Below are 21,863 nucleotides of genomic sequence, written 5' to 3'. Positions count from 1 at the left end.
TTGTTCCGATCTCTTGCTTGGAGGTGCTTCCCCTGTTTTTGACCAGGTCCGTGACCCTCACCGATCAAAATGTACGAAGAGGAATTTTGAGTAGGTTAAAAAGCCTCTTTTTCAATCAATGCTCAAGGAAAGGATAAGATGATGTGACACAAATGTATGATCGTGTGCCACAAATAGAACATTGTGGGAAGCTTTCCCTTAAACATAAGCTTTGTCCTATATTTTTTCAAACAGTTTATTTCCTTGCTGTGTAGGTCATTCTTAACATTAGGCTAAATTTAGCTGAAGATAGACCAGCAGCAAAGGCAGACTGTCTCAGAAAGCTGAATTAGACCCACAGTCTCAACTGCATGGCCTGGTCAGGAGGCTGGATGCAAAACTATTTACATTTTTATTGACTTCTTTTTTTTTTCCAGGGAGCTTGGTTAAAGGTAACAAAATCTCAGCCACTTAAATAAAATACCTTGTGTCTAGAAAATTAAAAGTTCATAGGGTCGTTTGCCTGGTATACTCTCCTGCTGCAAGCTATGTATACAACTTGTATTAATTTCAAGGGTATTTCTACCACAAAGTGAGGAAAGACTATAGCCCTAACATCTCAGGCCTTTTGAAGATCTGTACCTGAAACTTCAAAACAGTGGTCTAATCTCCGCTTCCAGTAGGGATGGCAGAATTTGTACTTGTTTATGCACTTTGATTTTCAGTTCTTTGTGTATAAATTTAGATGTGTGTGGAGTATCCTCAGCCAGATTTCTCCCTATATGCTATACATACAAAATGACAGAAAGACAGACATGATTCTGTGTTAGCTTGACAATGAATTACATTTGCTAGCAAATACTGGATCAGAGCCATCTGTTCAAGAAATTAGCATAGCAGCAATTTGTTTGTTTGGCTTCATCTGTCTATTAGTTTGGTCAAAATCCTCTTATTTTAGAGACGCACTATCACATAAAGAAAGGACCTGTGATATACTCTGTGCAGGCATCCCCCAAAATACATAAATTATTCTAAAAAATAGAGATATGAAATGCGATTGTCAGAAATCCAGACAAAGCTAAGATTTTTTTTTTTCCTGGAAACAAGTTTGACTTTCTCAGTGCACTGTATCTTATACTAAAAATCATCTACCCCTAGACAGTCTACTGATATCAACACACCTCTCTGAACCAAAGTAGTGTTGCTGTACTTGTAGGTGCGCTGTATCTTTTCTTTCTGTGTATTTTGACAGAATTATGGAAATCCTTCCTGACTTACAGCCTCTACAGCTTTCTTTTGAACAGGTGTTGGTATTCTTAAAAATTGAAAAGTCTAGTTCCAAACAACAGCCAAGAAAAGGGCATCAATCCATTAAATGATAAGGTATCACCCCATTAGACAACAGCTTTTCTAAAAGTGGTTCACTCTGAAGCTCTGTATACCTAAAGAAAATGACATTTCTTGCACAGCTTTTTTATTTGCTGTATGCTGAGTCTGCACTATTCAGTATTTCAGTTATTTGCCTAGATTTTTTAGGTCTCTGGAAAAAAAAATTTAAAAGTTCTACTTAATACTTCAGAAACTTGTATCTATTTTATAGTTCCTACTGGATCTGGTTACAGTGCAAATATTTCTCCACAGGCGTAGCAAAAGGTCTACATTGTTGTACAGCTAATGATCATTATGTGGCATTTTCTTGATGATTGAAGTTTAGATTCAGATGACATTCCTAACTGCTGTTTAAAAATATAACAGAAAATAGTTATAGGAATGTCTTCTGTACTGTTGAGAAGCATAACACCTGATACTGTTATTCTGAAAAGAGAATTCTAGGTAGATCTGCTCAAATATGAATAAATGTGAATGTTTCTTACAACTGAATACTGCTAATGCATGATTTAGATATGTACTATAAAAAGTAAAAGATTTAGTTCATTTTCCTGTTATTTCATATCTTAGTTACATGACAAAACCAACAACAAAAACGCCTTCTGAAATAAGAACTTACGTTTCTCCTTCAGAAAAATGAGTCGTATGTTGTAGGTAATGGAAATGGTGTGAAGTCTCAGCTCAAAGGACGTGAGTGCTCATTCTACATGTGAATTAGAAAAGCACCTGTGTTGCTTTGTCTACGTGCATCTGTCTCTACCTGAGCACCTAACTCACGATACTCCTCCCACAATCCGCCCCGTTTCTTTGTCTAATCTGAGCAACCAACAAAAGGATCTCCAGAAGTTTAGAAACCTGGCGGCGTGATTTGCTGATGAGAAGTGGCTTACCTAGTTCACTGTTAAAATCATAACACCTAATGCAGAATTTTGCTTGTATTGCTTTATGATGGAACAGCAGGACTAGCTAAAGTCAGATGGTGACAAAATCTGATAGCTTCGCTGTGCTATTAGAGCACAATGATGAAATTGCCTATTCAGAATATAGCATTCTGAATCAATATGTTGTTAATGGATACCACTGTGTTTAGAATAAATAGAAAATGTTGTCAGAAGTAAATGTTTATGTATTTTAAGCAATGGAAGGAGAGTATTAAGTGTAGAAAGCCATTACAAAACTTATCTTTGCAACTGACCTATAAAAGCTATAAACACATCAAAGGCTTTGAGGACATCGGATACGAACTTTCATTCTTCACACAGTCAAAACTCCCATGAAGCCAGTGTCCCAGGATCACAACTCTGAGTACGCTCAGTAATACTAATGGAACTCAGACTTACATGGGCAGCTTAATTCAGAATTTTAATTTAATTCATGTTACAATTTATTAAGTAGAGATTTCTTATGTTTGTTTTTTTTTTTTAAATTCTGAATGTAAGGCAACACAGTTTTTTAGAATAGGATTTCTTGGAGGTTTTATTATTTCAGAGTAATAAACTTTTAAAAATGTAGCTCAAATCCTTCTGCTTCGAGGCAGCAGCTTTTTGTTTACAGCTGTCAGGTTAAGAGGTTATAGTTGTGCCACAAGTAAAGACGGACAAAATTTCTTCAAGGTAAAGATTCTAGACTTTCGTAGCAATCTCAGATTTTAGCAGCAGTTTTTCTTGCATTTTTGCCCAGCTCCAACCATCATGCATTTAGTCAATCATAGCACTATTAATTTTAGTTAATACGGCTTTTTGATTTTTTAAAATACTATGCAAATATGTGCTTTACTATAAATACTTAACAAGTCATCCAGATATCATAAGGTACCAAATACAGAGGGGATGAAAATGCCAGTGGATCCCACTGAATGATTTAGCCTTAAGGCTCCTGCAGGTTTTATTCAGATTCAGAATAGTAGGAGTGGGGAGGAGGAGATAAATAAAACATTTGTTTCAGAAAGTAGGTGATTTTGACAGAGCACTGATTTAAACCATGAAGACTTGCAGATCAGAAGAACACTGTTAAGAAGTGAGGCGGGTGAAGAACACTCAACACCAGCCCCCCAAGTGGCGCTTATCAGTAAATTTCAGCTTTTAACTATTATTGCACCTTCTCTGAAGTTCTGTACATAACTTAGTCAGTGACTCCCACTGATGTATCACAGTCACTCAAACATGTTTTTACACCACTCATTGGATATTTTGGTAAAGGTCTAATCTCATTTGGATTTATTACGATTTATCTTGGATTAAGCATTTATCTGCTAAGGATTATGACCTATACTATGAGGTACTGATGAACCATCAGAGTTCAGGAATGTCTAAGCACATTAGAATGAATCAGCAATATTCTTTTTTGACACAGACTTCACACATTATCTTTTTTCAATCAACTTTGTAAGATTCATCCAGATAAGTATCTAATTTTCATTTAATACGGGCAGTAACCTGGAAGGCTCTTAGCATCCAGTAGGAGCAAAGCTGCATTTAATTAGGAGCAGCTTAAAAGATCAGGCTTCAGAGCCACATGACTTCGTATTCACTCTGCCTTCAACAGTCAGTATAACATTATTGATCTTTTTATAGCAATTTAAATATCTTCTTTTTGAAACGTAGTTTGGTGAGTCTTCCACTGCTACCCTGACTTTCTACTTTTTCTGATTTGCACAGCCAGGAGTGGAAAAAGAACAAGGAGAAAGAACAAAGATACATTGTTTATTATCTGTCTGGACTTCTAAGATATTTTTCTTGTTTGAATAGGTTTAAACTGCTTCCTCTATTGATACACATGGTACTGCACCTCAGGAAGGGTATTGTATTTCACATGTGATTAAAAGAAGTTGGTCTTTGGCTTTAGTCTGTGGCAAAGCCACCAATGTATGGTACAGTTGCCCCCAAACAAGCTCCTAGCTATTTTCATGCTTAATAATTTTGTATATTTATCATATCGTAGAAATCCCATTTTATGCCACTTTAATTGCACAAAAGTTAGAGATTTCCAGTGGCCGCTTTAGTTTTCTAGGTTTTTAAGTTTTCCTTACAGCTTGTTTTTTTCCTTCATGATGATATAACACAAAGAAGGTTTAAATACTTTAAGGCAGTCTTTCATAATATTGGAAATAAGACCTCGGATATGAAACTGCACAATTTAATGTGTTTACACACTCTTACTAAAGGAATTAGGAAGAAAATATATGGTTCATTTCCAGTATACATTTCTACAATTTGCTAAATACTGTCACATTTAGAATGTGCAATCATGTAACAAATTACTATACTGTAGTATTATTGTTCATTTTGAGGATTGCCTGCAATGTCTGTCTTACTTGCTAACCAGGGAGTTTACAGTATGAATGTAACTGTAAAGCGATGAAACCTAAGGTTGTAAGAGGATGCTAGTTCCAGTACGACTTCATTAAATGGAGTAATGTAATTAAATTTTGGTGTTCATGAGAACAGTTAAAAATTCACATTTCTTTACAGTGTTGGGATATAGCATGCTTTGTTACCAATTTCCATCACAGTTTCTTATCCAATTAATGTTCAGGAGCTGCAGACTTACGGACACAGCAATGCGTGTGAAACCATAGCTCATATTTCAGTTATGCAAGGAAAAGATTCAGCTGATGAAAAATTAGATGAAACAGAAGACTGAGAAATGGATGAGCATAGAAAAGAATTGATCTACCATAACTAAAACCATTGATGAACAAGCTGTAAGGAGACATAATCAAAGATAAAATTATTTTTCAATACCTTTTCTGTAAAATACCAAGTAGAAAACCATCTGGATTCAGAAGAGAAAGGTTCTACGATACAATGAAATTCTTTACGCACTTTCACATGGGTACATGTGCAAGGAAGGAAAAATAGTGAGTAAAAGGTATTTTCTGGTAATGGGATACATTAACATTGCAGTGGAATTTAGGATCAGCATGCACAGGATATTGATCTGAAACCTGCTGAGATACAAGGATGAGGAGGACATGTTCATTTACTTTTCTTTTGACATCAGCCCAGAACTACACATGTAAAGTGACAACCCTGAGGACACGATGGATGGCAAAGTATAACTTTGAAAAGACTCTTACATGTTCTCACAATCACAGAATCATTCAGTTGGAAGGAACCTTAGGAGGCTTTCTGGTGCAAACTCCTGCTCAGATCAGGGTCAACACTGAAATCACATCGGTTTGTTTAGGACTTGGTGCAATGAGGTTTTGAAAACCTGCAAGGATGGAGATTCCTCAGTCTCTCCGGGCAACCTGTTCCAGTGCTTAAATATCCTTGTATTTAGTTATTTTTTTCTTCATATCCAGTTGCACCTCAGTAATGAGCCTAGCTCCATCTTTTTGGTAGCCTCTTCTTATGCATGGGCAGGTTGTTTTGAGGTGTTTTGGAAGCTGTCTCTTCTCCAGACTAAACAAGGCCCATCTCTCAGGCTTTCCTCAAAGGGCAAGTGCTCCAGCCCTCTAAACACCTCGGTACTTGTCTGCTCTACTTTCTCAAATTTATCAGCATCTTTCTTGAACAGGGGGCCCCAAAACTGCACATAATGTTCCAGATACTAAAATAGCCTAAAGAATACAGAGTGAAAGGGAATAATTACATCTCTCAATCTACTGTCTGTGCACGTGTTGATATAGCACAATATGCTGTTAGCCTTCATTGCTGCCAGAGTGCACTGCTGGCTTGTGCTTAGTCTACATCACCAGGACCCTGATGTCCTTTTCAGCAGAGCTTCTCAGCCAGGATCAGTCTGGTCCTGTACCATTGTAGGGTGTTAGTCTGTCCCAGGTGCAAGACTTTTCACGTGTCCTTGTTGAGTTTCATGAGGTTTCTCTCACTCCATTCCTCCAGCCTGTGTACGTCCCTCTAAATGAGAATTCTGATCTTGAGAGTGCTGATGGCATCCCTTAGTTCAGTGCCTTCTGCAAGCCTGACGAAGTTGTGCTCTGTGTTCTCCTCCAGGCCACTGATAAAGATACTCAATGGCGTAGGTCTAAGGGTAGACTCCCAAGGAGCACCACTGGTAACCAGCTGTCAGGTGGAGTATGAATTGGTAGCCCATTGTGCCTGTCAAGCTAGATTTTCACCCATCTAGCAGTCTAAACATCCACACTATAATGTTCCAACTTGGATACAAGTGTGCTGTGGAGAGTGTGCTGAAAGCCTTGCTGAAGGCAAGGTAGACAACATCTACTGCTCCTCCTTTGTCTGCACATCTTGCCATTTCATCACAGAAGGTAATTAGGCTTGATCAAGCATGGCGAACCTTGGTAAATCCGTGCTGGCTATTGTTTCTAATCACCTTTCTTTCTTCTCTAGAAATGGCTCCCGCAGACTTGCACCATTATTGTCCCAGAGAACAAGCAGACGCTGACTGGCCTGTACTTCCCTGGATCATTCTTCTTGCCTTTCTTTAGCATTACGGCCTTTTGGGTAGTTTTAAGTGTGAAATCAGTCTTTTACTTCACAGTTAAGAGATTTGACACAGTCCATAGTTATACACTCCTTATAAACTGGGACTAAAAAGTCTATAAACAGTTATTGATCTCCACATGCTACTGGGGAAATTTTCCAAGATCAGCGACAGCTTGGAAATCACTGGCATTTTAAAATTACAGATCACTGCTTCACTTTTTTGGCATTTACAATATTGCATTATGGCAATGAACATACTAGATGTGTGTATAAAAAAACAAAATGCTTTTAGCATTTTCGTATTTTTTGTTTGAGCAATATTAAAGATGGAAATTTCTTGATACAATTCAAAATAATGGTTTTGTTTATTAAAGATACATACCCATTAAGATGAAGTTAGGATGAGAAAACGCTTGTTTGTGTGAAAATAATATCTGCTTTCTCAACAACAGCATCTCCTGAGGTTTCTTTGATTCATATCCGATTACTTTAATGACTAAACCAAGTTTTAACTCCTGTTAACACTGCAGAATGCAGACAGTTGTAGAAGAGTAAAAAGTATTTTGCCCCTCCAAGTCATTGTCAACAGAACTCTGTTAATTTTTTATTCTGGAATTACTTACAATGGAGAGGGTGCGTTTCAAGTCATTGTCCTGTGTAAAGATTGTCAAAGCCTCTGCGGTCAGCCACTGAACTTCCATTATAATTCAGGAGGAGCTGGGCGCTTGTCTACAAAAGGGCTCAGATACGTGAAAGGAAAAGGTATGTTGGTAATGTGTTAGTTAACACATACCAAAATCATCTCTTTGCTGGAGAGGACAAAATGTTTGGAAATCCCAAGCTTGTTTTATGCTGCCTGGGGCAGGAAGGACCTCATGTTGTTATCACAATCGTTCCTCCAGCTGATGAAGGATCTGCTCTGATGCATTCTGAAGGATGTTGCATATGCCTTGTGTCATGGTTTAACCCCAGCCAGCAACTAAGCACCATGCAGCTGCTCTATCACTCCCCCCCTTAGCTAGACGGGGGAGAGAAAATACAACAAAAGGCTCATGGGTCAAGATAAGGACAGGGAGAGATCACTCAACCAATTACCATCACGGGCAAAACAGACTTGACTTGGAGAAAATTAATTTATTGCCAATCAAACCAGAGTAGGGTAACGAGAAATAAATCTTAAACCATCTCCCCCCCACCCCTCCCTTTTTCCCAGGCACAGCTTCACTCCCAAATTCTCTACCTACCCCTGCCAGCAGCGCAGGGGGACGGGGAATGGGGGTTACAGTCAGTTCATCACACGTTGCCTCTGCCGCTCCTTCCTCCTCAGGGGCAGGACTCATCACACTCTTCCCCTGCTCCAGCGTGGGTCCGTTCCACGGGCTGCAGTCCTTCAGGCACAGACTGCTCCAGCGTGGGTCCCTCACGGGGTCACAAGTCTTGCCAGAAAACCTGCTCCATGGGCTCCTCTCTCTATGGGTCCACAGATCCTGCCAGGAGCCTGCTCCAGCGTGGGCTTCCCACAGGGTCACAGCCTCCATCAGGCATCCACCTGCTTCGGCATGGGGTCCTCCCCGGGCTGCAGGTGGAGATCTGCTCCACCGTGGACCTCCCTGGGCTGCAGGGGGACAGCCTGCCTCACCAGGGTCTTCCCCACGGGCTGCAGGGGAATCTCTGCTCCAGCTCCTGGAGCATCTCCTCCCTCCTTCTCCACTGACCTGGGGATCTGCAGGGCTGTTTCACATATTCTTACTCCTCTCTTCAGCTGCAGTTGCGGTTGTGCAGGTTTTTTCCCTTTTTAAATCTGTTCTCCCAGAGGCGCTACCACTGTCGCTGATGGGCTCAGCCTTGGCCGGGGGTGGGTCCGTCTTGGAGCCGGCTGGCATTGGCTCTGTCGGACATGGGGGAAGCTTCTAGCAGCTTCTCACAGAAGCCACCCCTGTAACCCCCCTGCTACCAAAACCTTGCCACGCAAACCCAATACATCTTACCTGGAAAAATGATGTTTTCTATGTATTGGTCGAGGATAGAAAAGAAGGGGAAATGGTGGGCGTGGTGACCTGGGTGGTCTTCAGAGAAAAAAATAGTGCAAGTATGGATTGAAGATGAGCTCCATATACTTCCAGGTGTAAAACTAATTAGCAGTCACAGTGTTCATATTCTACTGTATCAGATTTTTGCACTGCAAAAATATACATTTTAAGAAAGATTAAAAAATTGACTAATAAGATTAGCTGGCTAATAATGTTTTAATGCAAAAAGTATGTCATAGAAAATACTGTTAAATCTGAATCTGGAAGGAAAAAGCAAATATAGCAAACAATAGGCTGGTTTGAGCTAAGAACTTTGAATACAGACTTACATTGTTCAAGATACAACAGATTTTATTCCTATGACAGCATCATTTCATCCACAGTCTCCCATGACGTGAGTTACATAAATGTATGTATTTTGCCTTCTCAGGTTCTTTTAGGGAATGATTTGTGATTACTTATCTAGGATTAGGAGTACAGAGACTATTTCAAATGTCTCTTAAAATATGTGGTATTGCAAACAACGGATATAAAATGAGATTCACACACATAGCTTCGCTGGTGGCCAAGAACTGCGTTGCAATATGCCGGAAATCCAAACATCCTCCTACTCCCAGAGCCTTGCTGACAGATCTACAACAACTTCTTTCTCTTGAAAAAGCTACATACAGAATCAGAATAAGAAACAGAGAAGCCTGCTTATTCTGAGAAACTAATGTAATCTAGAAAATGGAAGGTTAAAGATTCCTCATCAACATGAAAAACACATTTCTTTTTGAAAATTTTGTAGTTTAAAGTAACACCTAGATTACCTAAAATCACCCCCCAAACAGAGAAAATTGTGTCATCCTTGAAAAAGCAATAACAGCAGACCCTTAGGATTAGTGTCATTGTTTTCTTGTGTAGCCTTTTAGACCTACAAATCATTGGGCTTCTGCATAAGTACAGGGGTGTGTGTTAATGGAACTTGATACAGAAATAGAACCTTAGTTCAGCAGATCCTCCTTTGTTGAAAAACCAATTAAAAAAGCAAACACAAGGGAGTAGAAAAACAAGTAACTTTTACAGGGGTGTATTTTTTAAACAGAGCATACTTTTGCAAGAAGTGCTGCATTAGATGCTACATATTTTAATTAGCTGTTTAGAAAATCAGCTTGACTGTGTCCTTTAATTAGTAGACATTGACTTATTCCACGTGTATTAAGGCATAGTGAATCTTACTAAGATAAATGTTTCTCTCTGAAGATAGGAAAAAAAATCCACTATCATTTGTTTGCTTACCAGATTGCTCACCATCAATACGGCTGCTATTTAAAATGATGAATTTTAGTCACATATTTAATTAGCTAATAGCTGATCTCACTGTAGGGTCTTGATCCTCCTTATATGTGTTCTTTCATCCTGAAAAAGTCTTTGGTTGTATCTTGTTTTTGAAGTTTTCGTTTGAAATTGTCCTTGCTACTTCTGAATCTAAAATGCAGTAAATTAAATTACTAAAACTAAAAATTATTGTGAAAACATTTAAGGTTTTGAGTATAGTATTATACCTACTGTTCATTATAATATATTGCCAGAGGCTATGAATTTAAAATACATTAAAAGTTTTTAAAGTTAGTTTTTCCACTTGGATTGCTGCAGATATTTGGTTTGTGAGAAAATTATGTGCACTTTAAAAGCCTATTAACTAGCTTAAGATTTCAGTGCATTTGTGTACCACTGCTCGGTATGCAGCCTTCTCACAGAATTCATGTTGTTTGATGGCCATAGTTGGAAAGTGCAGCAAATGCACTTTAGCCTATACTGTGTCAAGATAACTATTTGGAAAAAAACCCCCTAGATGTCTTAATAGTGTTCACGTGAAAGACAGTAAAGCTCTTGCGGACATCATTGGTTTGGAAGAGGACTTCTTGGGAGATTCTTTAGTATTGGCTGTTTATATTGTATGGCAAATGGTGCTTCTCTATCCCCATGGATTATGAGAGTGCATAGGGTGACAGTCAAGGGGAAATACTGCTCTTTCTTCACAGAAAAGGTAGTATATGCCTGGCCTCTAAACCTCTTATTTTCCATACAATTTGCAGAGGTATGCCATTCCACCAATACAAAGAAGATAAGAAGAAAGTTAATAAAGCAGAATTTTCTTTGTTGTGGAGACTGCATTTGAAGGGATTGTAATGGCAGTTTTGGTGCTGCCAAGAAGAAACAATGCCGGAGATGCTGCAGAAGTTTGAGGCTTTCCTGTGAATAACCTGGAGGCAATCTGGGGGGGCGGGTGGGTGGGTTAGGTAAACCCAGGCTGCCATCCGTTGCAAAACATCTGAAGAAGCTCTACAAGATGTATTTATCACTGAATTTGTAGTTACATGGATGTGTGTGTACCTGCCATTTAATTTCCATTAGGTTAACAAAATAGATATATATAAATATCCCTATTACTTGTAAATGAACTTTCTTTAAAAGGGCACTTTGAAATAATATATCGTCAATGATACGAGTTCCTTGGAAACTGCTATAGGCCAGATGGCTCAAAATCAGAGAATTCGTTCTGTGAAAGCAAAGGGCGTGAGGGTGCCTAGAGCTTCAGAGTGATGGGCTAATAACGTACCGCCCAAGAGGGTGGAATATCCGTCAGGCTGGTTCTGCTGCTTTCAGTTTCCTAAACGCTGAACAGTAAGCAAGCTTCAATCTCTATAGAAAACCGGCTATCTTACTTAAAGAAAAAGTATTCTCTGACCTCTGGAGTACGTTATTACTAAAAGAAGGGCATAATTGACTTTTCGGATACACAGTTATTTGTTCTTGCTGTTGTCGTCCCATAACAGCATGGATTATAAACCTTATATCCTAGTCATGCAGGCAAAACTCTCTGTTACCTTAGCCCTGCTGTTTAATTAGCTTTTACAATTGGACATTGTTTATATCCCAATAAATGTTGCCTGAGTAAAGACTTCCCCTTAACCAATTATACCAGATGTTTTTTCTGTGAAGGTCCTAATTAAATAGCATCTATTCTTGTGTTTGTTTTAAATCCTACCTATTGTGTAAATCTCTGTAAGAGTGCAGTGGTGTACTGGGACACTTTACCAACATTTCTGTTGCTTTCTGGTTCACTGGCTGGTTGCAGTTGCTCCCTTTGAAAGTTCTTGCTTACTGTAGGGGAGGAAGGTCCTGATGGGTAAGCTTGAGACTTGGGAAACCAAATCAGTTCTTTGCTCTACAGTGGGCTTCTCAAGTGATGCTAAGTCATGTAAGACACCACCAGGATGGTATAACTTAAGATGGCTGATGGGGTTACCGCTCTAGTGTCCAGTCCTGCAGTTTCCAGTACAGAATTTTAAGCAAAGGTAGAATTTACTTGGAAGCCCTCCTCTATAGCCATTGTCGTGTTGCAAATACTGTGTCTGGTTTGTGAGGAGCTCTGCCACCCATTCTAATTTTGGCACAGTTTCAGGAATGGTCAAGGTTAGCTATCCTGAACAGTGTTGTGCCCGCTCCTTAATCAGACCTTCAGTATACTTGAACTTCAGTTCTCCTGTGTAATGGAACATTACTTTCTGGCAGGTAAGATTTTCAGAGCCTTTATATTCCAGGTGCTATTTCTAAGAGCTGGTTCCTAAGTTGCCACCACTTTTGTGTGTGCTCAGAATATGAAAAGGAAATCAACTTCCTTTCTCTGGTATAGCAGCCGTCATCCTAAGTGAGTCAATGAGTTCCCAAATGTAATATTTCAATGCCGTGTAAAAAAGTAGAAGGAGTAAGAGATGTATTAATGGGAACACTGTCTCACTGCCAATCCTTATGGGTCAGAGGATTAAGAAATACCGTAGCCCATCTGTGCTTCACCAAATATCTTCATTTAGAAGATAAACATGGTATGTAACTACATTTTTTACTGTGTACTTCCTTCATCCAAACTTGAAGTCATTCGAATTTCATATTGATGTCTTGATTTTGAAATTGTCCTTGATTTCAAGATGGATGAGGTAGTAATTACATTAAATAATTTCTGCGGTTTCTGATCAAATACATGTATACCTGTTCATTTCCTTAAGTTCTTAATTTAAAGGATTTTTTTTCTTCTGTAGGACCACTAACTCTTGCAGGGAGGGGTAGAAAGTTTGCGTGCTGTGAAGGTCCCTGAAGCTCTAGAATGTAGAAGATGTTATAGATGCAAACTTTAAAAAGGTCATGTAATTTTTTCTACAGACTCTATATTCAAGGTTGGGAACAGATAATTGGGTGTGATTATGTCTTACCGAATATCCACTTCTCAGCATTGCTAGTTATAACAAGGGAAACAACTTTGGTAATCACAGTGTACAGAAATACCTAGAATTTGATATTGCTTGGCCAAAATACAGAGAAATTAAAGAAAAGATGGTGTCTGTTTTATGTCTTCAAAGTAATAAAATAGTGATTTTTAAATGTTATTATGAATGTAGCCTTGGTATAACAATTCTCTAATGACGTTAAACCCAGATCTCTGCTTATCTCAAGATGGTCAGGCTGGAGTTTACATGGCTGGCACTAATCCCTGATCATCTTGCTAACCACCATCAGTTACAACGGTGTCCTCAGAGGCATAACAACCTTTTTCACTTGAGTTCACATTATTTTCCCACAGCAGATAGTATTTAGGACTAGATTCACCAAACAACGCAATTTCCTCTACTCTTGAAGGAAGGTGGTTGGCCTTGGTAGGCCCCATATTTTGCTTTATTCTATACCCTGGATCTCACAGAGAGTGGCTCTGACTCAGTATTATCCCTTTACTAAGCTGTTTGGAGTGCTGCTGTGGGCTTGACTTTTCCTTATTGTGCTATTATTAAAGGCCAGTGTTGATAATATTTTGCACCCCAAGGACTTCTTTTAGTGGCACTGCGTGGTTTATGGAATAACTGGCAAGCCAACAGTGTTCCTGCACAAGTACAGTGCAAAACCAAAAGGCATAAGGTGAACTAGGACCTTGATGGCTGAACATCTCAAGCCATTTAGTGCATTGAACTCAAGCCTACACGTGAACCTAACGACCAAAGGCAATCTACCTGCAGCCTTGAATTCATTCCTTGGATTCTTTTAAAAGGAAAGAAAAGATCATTGTTAGTCCACGTGGCTTACATGCGTAGATCTACGTCATTCCTATCTGAGCACTTGTAGGCCTTGTATGTGATAGGAGAAAAAAATGGTGCCTTGACACTTAGCATGTGAAAAAAATCCTAGGGAAGACAAGTGCATATTAGGGTGAGCCAACTGTTTACCATGATCTGCTAACAAATGTGAAACTAAAAATGGCCTTTCTGCACTGGGATTTTATTGTGTATTAGTTGCCATGTGTTAGCTAACATAAGCTTACTGCAGTCTAAAGTAAATTCCTGCAATTTCAGTTTACCTCCTCTCTCCCAGCTGCTACATGTAGTGATTGTCTCTCAGTGATTTGCTGCTCCTTTTTTTGTGCCACTGGTACCTTGAGAAATTGTAACTAAAGCCAGTTCATGAATTTACTTAAAAAATATGGAACTTAACATGGTTCCTAAATCCATTATGAACTATCCCTTCCTCCAAAGAATTTGATTTCGGTTGAGGGCCGAATAATCAGCTTCAAGACAGTAAACAATTGTTCAGTTCATCCCAAATTAAGTTCTGATTCCACCTCTCTCATCTTTCCAGATGTTCACTAGCTGCATTAAAAGAATTCTAACAGAGCAGATGCTAAAAAGGCTTAAAAGATAGAGGAGAACTGTAGAGTTTGTAGGTTATTAAAATGCAACGCATAAAATGTGTCTGTATATATAAATACAGGACACAGTCTGGAAAATGTCCATAATACAGAAATATTAATGAAAAACTAATATAATTTTCAATAAATTGTTCAATAAATTCAATAAACATCACACAAGCATGTATTTTAATTTCTAAGCATAGGTGAGGTAATCACTGGTGCCAGGACTCTATCAGGATCATGTAGACCCCTTGGAAACATCCGCAAAGTAACAGAGTGTATTTGGCAGCTACACGGTTAGAAACTACTTGAAAGTCCTTTCACCATGGAGGGCTCCCAGGGAATTGCAGGGTTCCGGGGCAAAAGAGTTCTTTGGGCCCCTTCTACCTGCCTCTGAATGGCACAGAATTCTAGCTTAGCATTTGTTCTGGTTTTGACTGGGATAGAGTTAATTTTCTTTCTGGTAGCTGGTATAGTGTTATGTTTTGGGTTCAGTATGAGAAGAATGTTGCTAACACACTGATGTCTTCAGTTGCTAAGTCGTGTTTAGACTAAGTCAAGGATTTTTCAGCTTCTCATGCCCAGCCAGCAAGAAGGCTGGAGGGGCACAAGACGTTGGGAGGGGACACAGCCAGGACAGCTGACCCAAACTGGCCAAAGGGGTATTCCATACCATGTGATGTCATGTCCAGTATAGAAACTGGGGGGAGTTGGCGGCAGGGGGGTGTGGTGGATCACTGCTCGGGAACTAACTGGGCATTGGTCAGTGAGTGGTGAGCAACTGCATTGTGCATCACTTGTTTTCTATATTCCATTTTTTTTTAATTATTATTGTCATATTATTATTTTCTTCCTTTCTGTCCTATTAAACTGTCTTTATCTCAACCCACGAGTTTTACTTTTTTCCAATTCTCTCCCCCATCCCACTGGGTGGGGGGAAAGTGAGTGAGCAGCTGCGTGGTGCTTAGTTGCTGGCTGGGGTTAAACCACGACAGCATTATACTTCAGGTTTTAAATTCCTAAACTGCCTTGATCCACATGTTCAAATCCCAGGAGAATTGACTTAGCCCTTCATCTTTCCCAGATAAAGTGCACTTTTATCATGTACGTGTGTATACCTTTCTGATGGGAACTTAAAAGTGCAGGTTCTTTATTTCCTGAAAATAATTTAAAAATACCAGTTTTGTAATAGCAAGGGTTTACTCCTGTCCTTGGGTAACATTTCTTTTTCCATTCTGCGCCCAGGTGGCTGGCACTGACCTTTCTTTCCTTTCCTAGTCAAATGCAGGGCATAAGTGCACACTGGCAACCAACCCCTCATCAAAGCCCTGCCCTGCTTAGAGGAATAGTGAAAGAGGAAGGAAGCGTGTCTGAGAAAGCACTACATGTTGGCGGTCCCCTGCTTTTACAAGCTCAAAAGTGCTTGTGGAAGAGTGGAAAAGCAAGGTAGTGTTCAAAATCCTGGAGTCACAAATTGCTCACCTTCTGTACTTGGTATGGTTGTAACTTACAGATTGGGTTACTTCAGGCTGACAGTTTCTCTGTGTAATTACACAATATTGATGCACATCCGTGAGGACAATCATTAGGAACAAACAGTTCAAAATAGCCATAAAATGCAAAATTAAAAAACATATTTTCAGGAGTGAAATGAGATGATGCTTCGCCTGCATGGGCAAATTGATCCAAGTTTTGTGATCACGGTGTCTCAGGTTTCATATCAGTTATCTCAGCAGAACTTTTTGATTATTTCTGAAGTCATGCACAGAATGAGGGGAGACACAGTTTGACCTTTCCAGACTTGCTGCATTTTAATTTTTCCTATGCTTAGAAATAACACAGAAAAACCCAAGAGGTAATATTATTTTTGTACAGAACGTCTAAAGTTATACTAAGCATGTTCAGAATACATTAAAGGTACTGTCCTGACACAAGAAATTTACAATCTGCTTTTAGATATTACATAACTAATGAGAGCAATAAATGCTGGAAGAAGAGAAGACTGGATCAAGGTTACAATAATAAGATCATAACATTCCTCCACTATGTATGCGTGTTTTAAAATTCACTTCAATTTTGCTACCTCAGTCTAGGCTTTGGTTTTTCATTTTGGCTCTCTTTATTTATCAGATTTAATTTTCTGTCTGAATCCACCAGACCATAACATCCTGGCTAAAAACTCTGACCAGATTTTTTTTTTTTTTTTTTTTTTTACTTTTTAATTTGGATTGTACCTACTCTGCTCGCACAGCCAACATTGATGGCCTGTTTGTAGCAGAAATGCTGTCATGGTCTTTGACAGTAGTCAAAGCTGAAGTACTGATAGAACATATACTTGAATGCATGTACTACTTCATTCTACACAGGGAAAGTGATACCAAAAAAGCAATTATATGATTTCTACCCAACGACACCTGGATTTTTAAGCGCCCACTTTGAAGAACTGTACCATACACCACACCATATATGTGGTTTGTGAAACACATGCAAAACTCATGTTAATACTCCATCTTCTCATTCTCATCCAGCCTTAACAGTCACTGAAAAATGATGTGAGAAAAATCAATAATGCACCTTATTGGCTTTTTTGTAATGTATAAAAATGGGTGGGTTTTGCCAATTTTTTAAACACTCTGAAAATATCAGGATTGTAAAAATGGATTTTTATTGATTTTCTTGGAAGATCTTTGGGGTTTTGACAGATATGTATTGACAGCAGCCACCTCTAGTTGAATCGAAAGTATTGCATGTGTAATGCAAATCATTCGATCTTCAACATATTTAAATTATACTCATGTTAAAAAAAAAAAAGTGATCAGAAATCTTTTTTCCTTCCAGTCTTTGCTCTTGTGGCTTTACGCTTCCTCATGTTCTTCAGTCACCACACAGTCTTCTGGGCTGCAGACAACAGATAAACAAAAAATGGAATGTCTAATGTTTCAAACACAAGCACAAATAAAAAAGTAAAACATACTCCGCAAGTCCTTATAGATTATAAGCAAAGAGAAAAATGGCACAAATCCATATTTAGAAAAATAATTTTTCTCAATATTTGTAATGGAGTTGTCAGTCACATTAATTTTTATGTAAATTTACCTAAACTGATGAATCATAACTGAATTATTGCCTAATCTTCCTGGTTTTGGCCAGCATTTCCATTGCCTCTATTTTCATTTGTTTATATAATGGATTTTAAGAGGCCACTACAGAACCCACCCGTAACTAACACAGCGAAAAGAGGGGGCCTGCTTCAAGTCACTTTCAGTCCAACACAAGAAGTGGATGCAAGAGACAGATCAGAATAAGACAACTCCAGTCACTATGACAGACAGTAATCTTGGCACACAGCTGACTGTTCATTATCATTCCTTCAGTAGACATCACAGCATAGAAGATTTTTAGGGAGGGATTTGAAGGAGGAAAATTAGGTGAGTGGGAGTGAGAAACAGCAGCGAGGGAAAGCAAGAAGGTGCTGGTTTGAAAATGTAACAAGTAGAGAGTTATTACTGAATGAAATGTGTGGGGGGAGGACGTTGATTTCTCTATAGGATATTAAAAGATGATAGGGTGGGAATAAGCTGTAAAGAGCCACAAAAGTGAAGTAGCTTTTGCTTGCTAAGATGCTGAAGCAGGGAGGGATACATTGAAATAAGGAATATGGCTGAAACAATGATTATGAAGATAACCAGGGCAACAGTGTTTTGCAATGGTGTTCTGTTATTTTTTGTTGTTTTGTGATGTCCAAAATTAGATTATTAGCTTTGGAAGGGCACGGACCAGACATCTTTGTCCCAACAAGCACCCTAACATATTTTCAGGTGCTCTAAAGATGCATAAATAAAAATGAGGAACTGCTGCTCCTGAATACTATTTCCCTCATTCTTCAGCCCTTATTCTTCAAGTTACACCATTCAGTTATCTTTCTGTTTTCAAAAGAACTTTCTATATGAACTTTCCAGTACTCTCTTGTCAAATTGTCTTACTGTTTTTGGAAAGACTGCATATCATCTATATTTAACACCACTTCAGCTTGGTGAGGTGACTATAACATAGCATTAAACTCAGACTAAAAAAATGAGTGTGGCATTTCTAGGTTTTTCAAGTGTGTTAACTCAGAAGAGCTAATTTGACTGGATAAAGTGCTTTCCCCCAGATGCCTTGGATTTCAATAGACTTTCTTGCAGGTAGCTGAGCTGAGCTAATAGAATGGCAGTTAGATGCAAAAGGCCTTTGGATTAGTATTTGTGGTCACCATAGAAGTGAGTCTCTCAGAGAAATGTGAATAAAGAGGTCATCTGAAGAACTGATATGGAAGGTTTCTCCACAGGCACTTAATTCTTAGAAATTTACAGATGAAAAATGCTATATGAGTATTAATAGATAGGAATGAAATATGGATGAGGGGACACTAAAGCTGGAATAGCAAGTAGAACAAAGGGAATAAGGGGACGTGGGGACATGATAAGAAACCAGACTAGGGCTACAGACTTGGACAGAACTGTCTTAACACCTCAAAAAAAAAAAAAAAAAAAAAAAAGAAAGAAAAAGGGAAGTTTAGATAAAGGAATGAAGAGGTAAGTAAGATGAGAAATTATTTGATGGAGGGCCAGGATGGGACATGGCTATCAGGGAACCTAAAAGAAGGGGGCTGTAGCAGGATAAAGGATGACCAGAAGCAAAAAAGTATCCTACCTACTGATACAGATATGGTCACCTTCTCATAGAGGAAGAGAAAGTGAAAGCCAGACTTGATAACAGACTAGACAAGGAAAGAGGAAAAGAAACAATCAGGTTAGTTTTTTTTGTGGCAGACAGACAGGTAGGAGGTACTGTAATACACATACATGGAGAGATTCCAGGAGAGAATGTTTCTATGTTAAGCCTGAATTGGTGCTGATAATGTTTCTCAATGGATGTGCAAGAACATTTAATATAAACAATCAGCCATGAGATCTGAATGGAAGAAGAAAAAGATGACAGTACCTGTGGCATATTCTGAAGAGGGCTGTCCCAGGATCATTTGCCCAGCAACAAGCAAAGAAGAGCACAGGGCCTGGGTGATCTGCTAGCCTGGAGAAAGAGTATAAGGGAGAGGATGGGGGGGGGGTTGTATGTACTTACTGTAGTTCACTGTCAGCAGCAAGACTAATCAGCCTCTGTAGTATGCTAGTGACCACCTATAGTTTATGAATACTGCAGAGGGAAAAGTCTAGAAAATATTTTCCAGAGCTTGGATCTAGATGGCCCTTGCTGAGCAAAGTATCCACACTCCAATATTCTTTTGTGCAAGGGTGTATCTTCTAAACCCATCACAAAGCCCCCTTGGTACACCACTTTAGACAGGTATTTCATCAAGTCACTGGCACAGGAATGTGGCTAAAGTAATATTAAATTAGCTTATGTAATACTAAAGTAAGATACTGAGAGTGAAGAGAATTAGATGAAGGAAAGAGGCCTAAGTGCCACTGAAGAAGAAAGGAAACAGCGAAGGAAGAAAACCCACAAAAATAGATGCTGCAAAAATAATCAGAGAACTATGAACTGAAAGAAGAATGAACAAGGCCACAAAAGCCAGGGAGAAAGGAAGCAACTGACCCTACAGAAAAATCTAAGCGTGTAGAACCTCGAGGTATTATCCACGTGAGTCTTGTTAAGAGGAGTTGAACTGGAGCAGAAAAGGCACATACCAGATAGGAAAACAAAGAGGTAAAGTGATGTTTAAAGAACAGAACTTTAGATGGAGAAAGATACAATTTTACCTGCCTTGATTTTTAAGCTTGGAGTGTTTCACTGACTAGTCATTGGTCGCTAGGAAGTGGTTACATTAATTTACTAGCTAGAAGGAAGCAAACACATAAGCGTGTACATAGCCATAAACACAGTCCTGCCCATTTCCATTGCTTAGCATTGCATGCATACTCCGTTTCACAGTTTTAACAGCCACCCAGTTTGGGGTGCATTCACCCTCATGTCTGCAAATATACACGATCCTAGGCCTTGATGCTTGCTCTTGTAACAATATGCTTGTCCCATGGCTAGCCTCACTTCTGAGAGCTTGGAGTTCATCTGTGTTGAGGATGTACAATGATGCTTCCATCTCAGCCTTGCATTAGTGAGACACGCATGATCAGACCCAACCTGCTGGGTCTCTTGGGAAACACACACATAATTAGCCCCTTTGCACCAAAGACTTCATTGCTGTATTTGCCACATGGTGAGTGTCACCCAGTGGGCCTGCGAACACACGCACACAGAAACCCTCCCGTCCTCAGGAAGCATCAATATATTTGCCATATGGTCAGGCTCACCTGCTAGGTCTGGGAGGAGGAGACAGACGGGCAACACTCACACACATAATGAAGCTACCCACTGGGCTGCCTTAAGAAATTAAAAAAAAACCCACAAAAGTTGACATAACTGCCACATGATCAGACTCACCTGCTGAGTTTTGGGGCAGGGCAGGGTAGTCACACACACACATGAATTTGCCATCTCTGCCCGAAGGTTGCCTCCTCGTAATGCCTGTGCTCCACCTCAGTGCATTAGGCTGGCAACCAGAGCAGGAGGGATGCACTCCCTTCCCCGCTGGGGCGGCAGAGACCCCTCACCCGACCAGGCCATCGACCCCCTCTGCCCCCCACTCCCCTCCGGGTTGCGAGGCCGTAATTGCTCCCCGATGTGGGTGGAGGGGGACACGCACCTCCATACCGACCCCTTCTCCCCCTCGGAGCCCCGTGACTACCACCACAGGGCCAGACCCGACTCCCGGCGGGCGGGGGCTCCTCCGGGACGCTGTTACTGTAATTGCCGAGGTAGAGACAGTCACCAGGGAGAAGATAACAAGCCCTTCCCTCCCTGGGCAAGCAGCGCTTGTAAACACCAGCACCGACAGGCACTGAGGGGCAGGCGGCCGGCGGGACTCTCCTCACGCACGGCCGTTCCCGCCCCTCACGCAGCGCCGGCTCCCCTCACGCACAGCCGCCCCACCCGCGAGCAGCGGGGCGGCCGCCGGCCTGGCCGCCGAGGGGAGCAGGCGCTCCGCACCCCCCCCCAACTCGCATCCCGGACCCGGCCAAGCTCCCCGGGACACCGGGAAGGCTTTCCCCGGGCGCCGTCCGTCAGCCCGGCTCTCCTTCCCCGCGCCGCCATGGCGGCCTGCGGGCGGGAAGGAAGAGAGGGGCGGGGGGGGGGGGGGGCACGCGGGACTCCCCTGGCGGTGACGTGTGTTGCCATGGCGACGCCCAGGCAGCGTCTCGCTCCGTGTGGGGGGGGTGTGGGGGGGATGACAACAAATATGGCGGAGAGGAGCAGGACGGCAGAGACGGGTCAGTGCCA

The 21,863-nt window shown here is 40.4% G+C and overlaps 1 long non-coding RNA gene across 1 annotated transcript; it reads right to left on the bottom strand.

Moving 5' to 3' along the window:
• Positions 1-16,960: 16,960 nt before the first annotated feature.
• Positions 16,961-21,569, bottom strand: LOC142035504 (uncharacterized). Its single transcript, XR_012651901.1, has 3 exons — positions 21,229-21,569; positions 19,512-19,598; positions 16,961-17,426 (listed from the first exon to the last, which is right to left on the bottom strand). It is a non-coding gene; the product is annotated as an uncharacterized LOC142035504 (long non-coding RNA).
• Positions 21,570-21,863: the final 294 nt, after the last annotated feature.

This window comes from Buteo buteo, chromosome 10 (genome assembly GCF_964188355.1).
Source record: "Buteo buteo chromosome 10, bButBut1.hap1.1, whole genome shotgun sequence".
Lineage (NCBI taxonomy): Eukaryota > Metazoa > Chordata > Aves > Accipitriformes > Accipitridae > Buteo > Buteo buteo.
Note: the sequence above shows the minus strand (reverse complement) of the source record. Positions and strands in the feature narration are given on the sequence as shown.